Raw genomic sequence first — 9,353 nt, 5'->3', positions numbered from 1 at the left:
GAGAAAGACTTGCCAGATGGTTAATAAATAGAAACATTCACAGAATTCTTGAGAGAGAAGTTTCAGATGCTTCGTATCTTTTAAAATGTTACGTTTCCCGCACAGCATTCTACACGTCAAGTTCTTTGCCGTTAATACAATAGACAGATTCAGTATTTGTCAACTGCAACAGGAAGTACAAGTTCAGTTCTTTGCTTTCTTGTACATACCACGGTTAAGTCTGTGAGGATATTTGTAGTGTCCGGTACTATGTCAAGCACACATTGGTTATTCTAGCTTCTGGACAGACCAATTAGCTCATTCCTGATAAGACATATTTCGGCTTTAATAATTCTTCGCTTATTAACCCTGACTTTTTAGGTTATTCTGTGTTCATTGCTAACCTCATTCAGTAAGTGTCTCCAAATTATTTTCGTCCGAATATAAATGTCGAGTCACGCTTGAACAAAACTATTTGGCCTAGACACTTTCTTCTCTACTCGGCACTTTCTTTCATTTCTTTTCGCTTAGTATCGTTCACGTTGTTTCCCTGAATATTTTTCTGTATCAATGAGTGCATGAAATGAACGTTTTCAAAAGTCATTCTCGTATTTGATTTATTTAATCTCTTTATACTCTAACAACAATGATATATGAGGGTTTGTGACATGTGTGTTTCGATAACAATCATTTTACAATTTAACTGGAGTCAAACACAGTGTTACTAAAAGTTTAACAAACATCACAGCTGAACGTCTCTAAACCCTAACTGAAGGATGTAAGATTCTTTTAAGTTTGAGTCTACATGTAAATGAGTACTTCTTCGTGAAGATCGTTATATCGAAGAAAACCTTGATCTTTTCTTCGAATTCAAAGTGGTTACTTTTGAAACTTTCATCAACATGTTTCATTTCCTTTTCGATCACAAGTGAAATTGTTATCACTGAGTTCAGTTGAAATTTTTATTTTAGAATATGCCCCTATCGCAAAGTTCTAGTGAATCTTACCAATGTTGTCTTAATTTTTCTTCAAATTAGTCTACTGCCAAATTCCGTGTCTAGTTTTGAATTGTTTCTGCTCAAGACCATTGAACTAAATCACTGTTTTCAGTTGAAAATAGTCTGTCCAGATTATTGGAAGTGTCCTATTTTGCTAATGAACTGGTTAATTACTAATGCTTAAGGTCAAAGTTATTTGACCTTTGCTTTTGAGTGTTCTTGTCCAACAGCGTTACATTTGTAATTTATCTAGCATTCATTCACCCACCGAAATCATGTTACCTTTCATTTGTAGAATGGTGTTGAGTCGAGATTGACCATGAACACCACTACAAAGGAACGCGTTCAAGGATATCCATAAAATCCCCCGGAAGCCAAATATAAGAAGGCATTTAATGAACCAAGTAGAGATATATTTACTGGTGATCTCGTGGTATCGAAAGAATACCGAGATCGTACCAGGATACAAGCTTGGTTACAGAGCGTAACCAAATTCGCGCGAGGTCGCAATCGAAGTAAGTATAATGGATGTTTTTAGCACAGTCAAACAAACGAGCACATCAAAACAGTCACTGGCACAATTGGTTATAATAATAATTGTCTTCATTAAACCAATTGTGTTCTCGTGATAAAATTAAGTCACTACACACTAAAGACTCTTTCGGTTGCAAGACCTGATGATTTTATTCGATTAGCTTTATGTAACACGCTGTCATGCAAATATATTGTCTCTAATATGACATTTCTCAGTTCTTTTATCGGTTTAATATGGCGATACAAAGTAGAAGTTTCTATATCATTTCCAATTGTCCGGTCAAAAACAATTATTATGAGTTTTTTATTTCACATAATCGTTTGCTCTACACTATATCTAATTCGAATTAATATTCTCTATCATCAGAAACATTTCCAAACTAAACACCGCGTTTTGAATAATTTTATCGGGAAAAAAGTGTCTGACGTCAAACTGTGGTCTATGCAGTACCTAATTATTACCAATCAGGAAGTTACATTGAGTTTTAGGGTTCATATCTTTTGGATTGTTGAGTCTCCAAACAAGCAGACATCGTTGGTCTTTGCACTATAAATGTATAGATTCTATCTGCTAACGTAACGTAGTTCTTCCACTGCGTTGTGCTGAAATGAATTAGAAACTGACTTATAAATGTTGTGGCTGCTTGGGGGGCAATAGTCGTATGAGTTTACTTCGTGGAACGTCTGCTAATCGGCGAGCTTCAGTCTGATTGGACGTTAATAATGCAGATGGAATTTATATCAGACCCGAATTCTCGTGCATTGTGTCGACTGGCCACTTTACTACAGCGTATGTATAAAACGTCTACTGAACAGGATATCTGTGCCGATTCGGGTGACAGGCGTAAAGCTACCAAAAAACGCTTAATCAATCCAGTGTGTTGAAACCTTCAAGCAAAAAAATGTACTTCGAATTACAAATAAGTGGAATCATAAAACAACCAATGTTTTGAGAAACTATGACTACGGTTAAACTGTGGTGCTTCCAGCTTAAATAAATTCAGTGTGACCAAAAAATCCGTTTCCCTATATTCCCAACAATCAGTGTCAAACTATTTCGTGTGGTAAGAATAAATAACAATAGATGTAAAGATAAAAGGTCTCACAAATGTCTATCTACTTAAGCTGTCAAGAAAATCTCAAAATCTTGCCATAGAAATTTGAAAATACCGCCCGGATTGTATGAGGCAAGTTAAATCATTTGCGTTTGTTTCTTTCCATTTTATTGTCGTATTTGCATTGACTGATTATTACTTTGTAGTTGACTACACGCTTCTTAAGAATTCCGAAAAATAATACATCCGACTGTCTTTCTAATTCTACCTGCCTTAAGTTCCACCATTTCGGGAATTCTTGGATTCCAAATCAGTTTTTTTTTCTGCTTCCAGTCTAAAAGTTTACTCCAATCCACTGATGTGCAAAAATGAAGAGTATTAAGACTTAAAGTGATTTAAAGATTTGAAGCTACTCACTAGCAACCACGTCATTATTATTATTATTATTATTATTATTACTATTGATAAAAGAAATTTGTGGAGATCATAGAACTTTCACAGTTTAAATCATGAACTAGTTTTATCCGGGCTATATTTAAACGCCAAGAAACCTTGAAAATCCGTTTAATCTTGTTACTACACTATTTGTGTTAAATCTATCGAAGCGTCCAAATCACCCAACTGAGATACACCTAAAATCAAAGTTCACAGTGCAGCGATTTGTGTAAAACAGCGGTTTTTTTATTAAATAATAAACAAAAACTAGTAATAAATCTCAAATTGTGAAGTGTCTGTGAAATTTTCTGCGTATTGTTCTCTGAAATAAACAGGCTTCGATAACGCAAAATGACAGCCATTGACTGTGTTGAAACTTCATAACGGTCTATCAACAAGCAAAAATCGAACGAAGAGTGAACAATATGGGAACTATTTCATTTAAACAAGGGTTGAACAAATGCACAAAATTGCGAATAACTGCTACAATGATTGAGGTAAAGTAATTCCAATGATAAATACAAAATATAATATAAGTATAGGTAAATATTTCAGAATATTACATGACAAACTTGAGTTACAACAATCGTGAACAAATTACTAGGAACACAACTATTTACTGAATATTATTAAGTAGTATAAAACAGCACACAATATTGTCGAAGGGAAGAAAGTAATGGGAGAACATAAAACAGGCTTGGCTATATATATATACTTTTTATTTTAAGCTTACATTCAACCTGTTGACTAATACCATGCGTTTATTATAATATAGAATTTTATTGTCCACGCCGAGAATATTCACTTTGATGTATTGTCTCTTAATCTAAGTGGACAGCGCCATGGCGTTTGAATTCGAGTCCCAGAGTGAACATCAACTCAGATGCAGATACATCCAGCTGACGAGTCCTAAATGGGACAAAACACTCATCTTGGATTTCACTGTTAGCCACTATCCATCTTTACTTATAATCTTTAGAAAACAATTTTTTATCATAATGATGATTAGAAGTATTTGAATTATCACATTAACTAGGAATTCCTTAAACAGTACAATTGAAACCAAACAGAACTTGATGAACACAAATGAATTAATTATATTTGAAATTGAATAAGAAAAAGAGAATTCAGTGAAGAAAATGATCTTTTCGACGAAATCATTTACTTAAGCTGTACATTCGTATATATAGTTATATGGAAAATGTATGTCTATAGAAGGATAGAATGGATTGTATCACAAAAATATGGATTTGAGAATAAATAACAAATGAGGTTAATGTACTAATCAATGGGTAAGGAAGAACAAAATTTATGGGTCAGATAATAGTCCAATTGACAGATATGAAGAAAAATGACAAAACAACAAAGGTTATAATAATAGACTGAATAATAATCAAGAAAACTTGTATTGTAGTGAACAGAACACGAGTCGGGACAAACGGATGTATTTATCACAAAAATTACAGACTATCTCAATAAAATCTGAATACCATAAAGTCAATCGTCAATTTGCAAAAAATCAATGCATCATATCAAACTGGACTGTTTCCGTTGCAAACACTAATCCATTGTCTCCCATTCCATTGTACATGCGTTTTCTTACAAATTCCATTGTGCTCTAGCTCTTCATTTCTTGATCTTCACCTCATCTTCTGCTGCCAGATATTACGTTTTAACTCGCGACATATACTACTTATATCAATATAAGTAGCACACACCACAGTATAAGGTAATAATAATAAGAAGAAGACATAGACTTCAATGAAATCTTGAATATTTTCAATAATTGTCACCCATCAGTTCAATTTACATTGGAAGTAGAGGTAAACCATGAATTTCATTTTTTTGATGTCCGTTTAAAAAGAATGCCTGATGGTTTTTTACAAAGATCTATATAAAGAAAACCTATTTGGAATGGACAATACATGAACTTCCATAGTTGGGTTCCATTAAGTAGAAAAAGGAATTTAATCCACTCTTTATTCTGGAGGATCAAGCGAATCTGTTCCAATGACACAACAGATGGGGAACTATTTCATCTTCGACAGAGCCTCATCAAAAATGGTTAATCACCGAGATTCGTTGATAGCAACTTGGCACCCAGACTTCATGGCAAAGCATCGACAGTAGAGAAAACTCTATTTATGAATATGGAATTAAAAGGAGACACGGCTGCTGAAATCCTAAATAAACGGATTTAGAAATCATTGAATAAAAAATTCTACGCAGCTAAGCTCCAAATCGTTTTCTCTAGCCGTACGAATGTACAGCTTAAATAAATGATTTCATCGAAAAGAAAGAAAATTTTCTTCGCTGAATTCTCTTTTTTCTTATTCAATGATACTATGGGTTATTTTAATATTTGAGATTCGTAATAGACGGATAATCAAGTAGAAAAGTCTCATTAGTTTGTACAAATATGACATCATTCATATAAATCTTACAACTTTCCTATAACCTTTATATTATTTCTCTTCAAATATTTCAAATCAAACATTCATCATCATCATCATCACAAGAATATATTTTTTCATCTTATAAATTATTCAGTTGTTATGGATGCAGAATAATGTGTCAATCATTATCATGTTAAGTCTAATGATGTCCTTAAACTCTAAATGGGCATTCCCTATTGGCCACTATTTATTTCATTCGTTAAATATTATACAGATGTTGTTTTCTATTTTTATGGTACAATGTGGTCTGTTTGGTTGGTATATAAACAGAGTATGTTTGAAATATAACGATTCATAACTCAGAGGCTATGACTTGTGTTCTAGACTCAACTGGCTGGGCTAGACAGGGAAGCGGGACCAATCGGGATTCTAGGTCGTCCTTACGTGTTTTCCGTGTCATTGATTCGATCGATATCAACGCTGCTTATCAAAAGCTGCAGTCACCCATTACAACATCAGTGTTTCATTTATTGTTCCACAATGGTATAGGAATAGATCAGAAGAAAGCTAGGGTCAGCCAGACCAAAACATTGCGCAAATCCATGAAGTCACTGACAAGTGAACTGAGCCATGTCGGTAAGTGTAGACTACCTAATTGTTATCCGCGAGATGATAGCAACCGATGGTTAGAGACCCTGAATGACATGGCTCAAAATCGTTTGCAATGGCGCAGGTGCATCCACTCTCTGTGTTCTCCCAAATTCTAATCTTCTGAATTCTTCATGTCCCTTTTTTCCTCTTTCCAAATTTATTTCACTGGATTATACTCTTTAAATAACATCTCCAAACCCTAATCTTTCCGATTGCTGCTTATACTCTTACTACCTCTACCATTACGGGATTTGAATCGACAACTGCATCTTTGTGCTAATGTGGTATGGCAACTCGAACTGATGTACGTACGTACGAAGTTCTACGTTGTTACTGACTGACTGACTGACTGACTGACTGGCTGACTGACTGACTGACTGACTGACTGACTTATTATTCCACATTAGATACAATCAATATTTTGTTTTATTTAACTACCATTTATAAATGAGTAAATTAAAATTATTCTAACTCATTTGAATTTTGTTTTCATTATGAATAAATTACATGATTAAATACCTTTTAAAAATCAATCAATAAACGATTAATCATTATTTAGAAGAAAAAAAAAGAAGCGAATGACTCATAACTATTATAGTTAATAAATATTGATTAATTTAATCAAATAAATTAACATGGATACAAAAAAAAGTACCACCGTGATTGATTGATTGATCGATGGGTTGATTCATTGATTAGTGAATTGATTATTAAATAGAATTTAAATCAATTCTAATTAAAAATATGAATTTTATATAATGAAGTGGTGATTAAAAACAAACTTTGTTTCTTTCAATGATAAATATATGAACTATGATATTGAATGGAATGATAGTTTGTCTTATACACAAAGAATACTAATCTTCAATATACATGATAAGGCGCATATCGGTAAAGCATGAACACTTACTTACTTACTTACGCCTGTTACTCCTCGTGAAGGAGTATAGGCCGCTCACCAGCATTCTTCATCCAACCGGGCCGTCAACAATTCTTTCCAGTCCTTGCCAGTTCCTATTGATCCTTTTCATATCTGATTCTATTTTTCGATGTAGTGTGTTACTTGGTCCTCCTTTTTTCCGCTTCCCTTCAGGATTCCAATTAAGGGCTTGCCTTGTGATGCAGTTTGGTGATTTGCGTAATATATTCCCTATCCATTTCCATCGTCTTTTCCTAATTTCTTCTTCAGCTGGAAGCTGGTTTGTTCTCTCCCACAGAAGGCTATTGCTGATGGTATCCGGCCAATGGATGTTGATTATCTTGCGTAGACAGCTATTTATAAATACTTGTGCCTTCTTGATTATGGTTGTTGTAGTTCTCCAAGTTTCAGCTCCATACAGTAGAACTGCCTTGACGTTCGTATTGAAGATTCTGACTTTGATATTGGTTGAAAGTTGTTTTGAGTTCCATATGTTCTTCAATTGTAGGAAAAGCATGAACAGCATATTCACAATTGAATAATATCTGGAACTCAAAACAACTGTCTGTCAACCAACGTCAAAGTCAGAATTTTCAATATAAATGTCAAGACAGTTCTACTGTATGGGGTGGAAACTTGAAGAACTACGAAAGTTATCATTCAGAAGATACAAGTGTTTACTGACAGTTGTCTATGCAAAATACTTCGGATCCGTTGGTCAGACACTATCAACTACAACCTACTGTGAGAGAGAACAAACCAGATTCCAGCGGAGGAGGAAACCAGGAATAAGCGCTGGAAGTGGATAGCACATATATTGAGGAAATCACCCAACTGCGTCAAAAGGCAAGCCCTCACTTGGAAAGTGAATGGAGAAGAGGAAGAACAAGGTACATACTACGCCGAGAAATGGAGACAGACGAGAAGAATGGACGGTGAGACTATAATTTATGGGTGACTTTTGAGCAACACCAGATTGACCTTCAGGGTGTCCGCCTAACAACTAGGGCCAAATGAGGGTCATAAACCGGTCTGAGGAATTAGAATTAGAATTAACAGTTGATGATTAAAGTTAGGAATTAGATTTCGGGTTTTCACCACGAACTGACATCAACTATAGTGCCAAAACTTTATTTATCCAAATGGGTGAATGAATTTCCCACCAATATCCGAGACCTGTTATCTTATACGTGATTGATTCGTTCATATATTATAGTCTCGCTGAATGAACAACAATCGGATAGAACTAGAAAGGAAGACCCAGGACAGAGTGGGTTTTACAATGCAGGTTGGGCGGCCTATACTCCATTGGGAGTAACAGGCGTAAGTAAGTAAGTAATTTAAATAATCTCTGATTTATCAACATATTCATCGTTAAAATACCGTCTGTTATTCCAGGATATTTTAAAGATAGACCAAGTGTGTAGTTTAAGATCACCATCTGATTTCAGTTTAATAAATGAAGAGAACTAGAAAGGATAGGATAACTACTTTATCCTACTATGTAGCTCTTCAGAAGAGTTCATGAACAGACCTATCACTGATTGAACTCAAGTTAGTCAATGGAATGTTTGATTCTGTTTTGAGCCCGTTTGTAAAGATAATAAAGAAAGTTGAGTTCCTGAAATGTTTGATGTTAATATTTTTTATGAAATTTATCACAATTTGTATATCAGTCTTTATCACTGTTATATCTCGTCGAGGATAATGAATGGTTACTGTTGAGATCTATTTACGGTATAATACGATACATATATTTTTATTGTATAATTATTAATTAGCTACACTATGCACATTCTTGTTCCTCTTGTTATAAGCTTCATTTTGACCTATACACTATTATTATACAGTTTGCCATTCTTAAGATATTCCCAGTTTATTAATTACAATCTCCCACATTCACAGTCACTTTGGGCTAGATCTTGTACAAACGTATATTTACTATTCTATAGTACGATGTGGTCTATTTGGTTTTTATATAAACCAAGTATGTTTGAAATACATGATCCAAGTCGTGGAGGCTGAGATAGATGTTCTGGACTTAACAGACAGAGTAAGTCAGGAAGAAGGATCGATAAAGTCTCCAGACTACTCGTACGCGTTTACACGTCATTGGTCCGGTCGATAAAACACCGTCCTCTAATTGACGGTATCATTACATTACATATTGATAGGGGTAACATGACCACAGGTTATAAAACTCATTTTGATAATATTCAAATGAGAGACTTCTGAAAATATTTCTTTTGTTCACACTGCTGTAAGAAATGACCTTAAGGTATACTTTATTTGGACGTAGAATTAAACTATTCGAAAATTCCACTCATTTTGTATGTCTTCAGACTGAATTCTGAATATTAATTTTCATCGTTATATTCAGAAGATT

The sequence above is a fragment of the Schistosoma haematobium genome, chromosome 7, assembly GCF_000699445.3.
Source record: "Schistosoma haematobium chromosome 7, whole genome shotgun sequence".
In the NCBI taxonomy this organism is placed as follows: domain Eukaryota; kingdom Metazoa; phylum Platyhelminthes; class Trematoda; order Strigeidida; family Schistosomatidae; genus Schistosoma; species Schistosoma haematobium.
Note: the sequence above shows the minus strand (reverse complement) of the source record.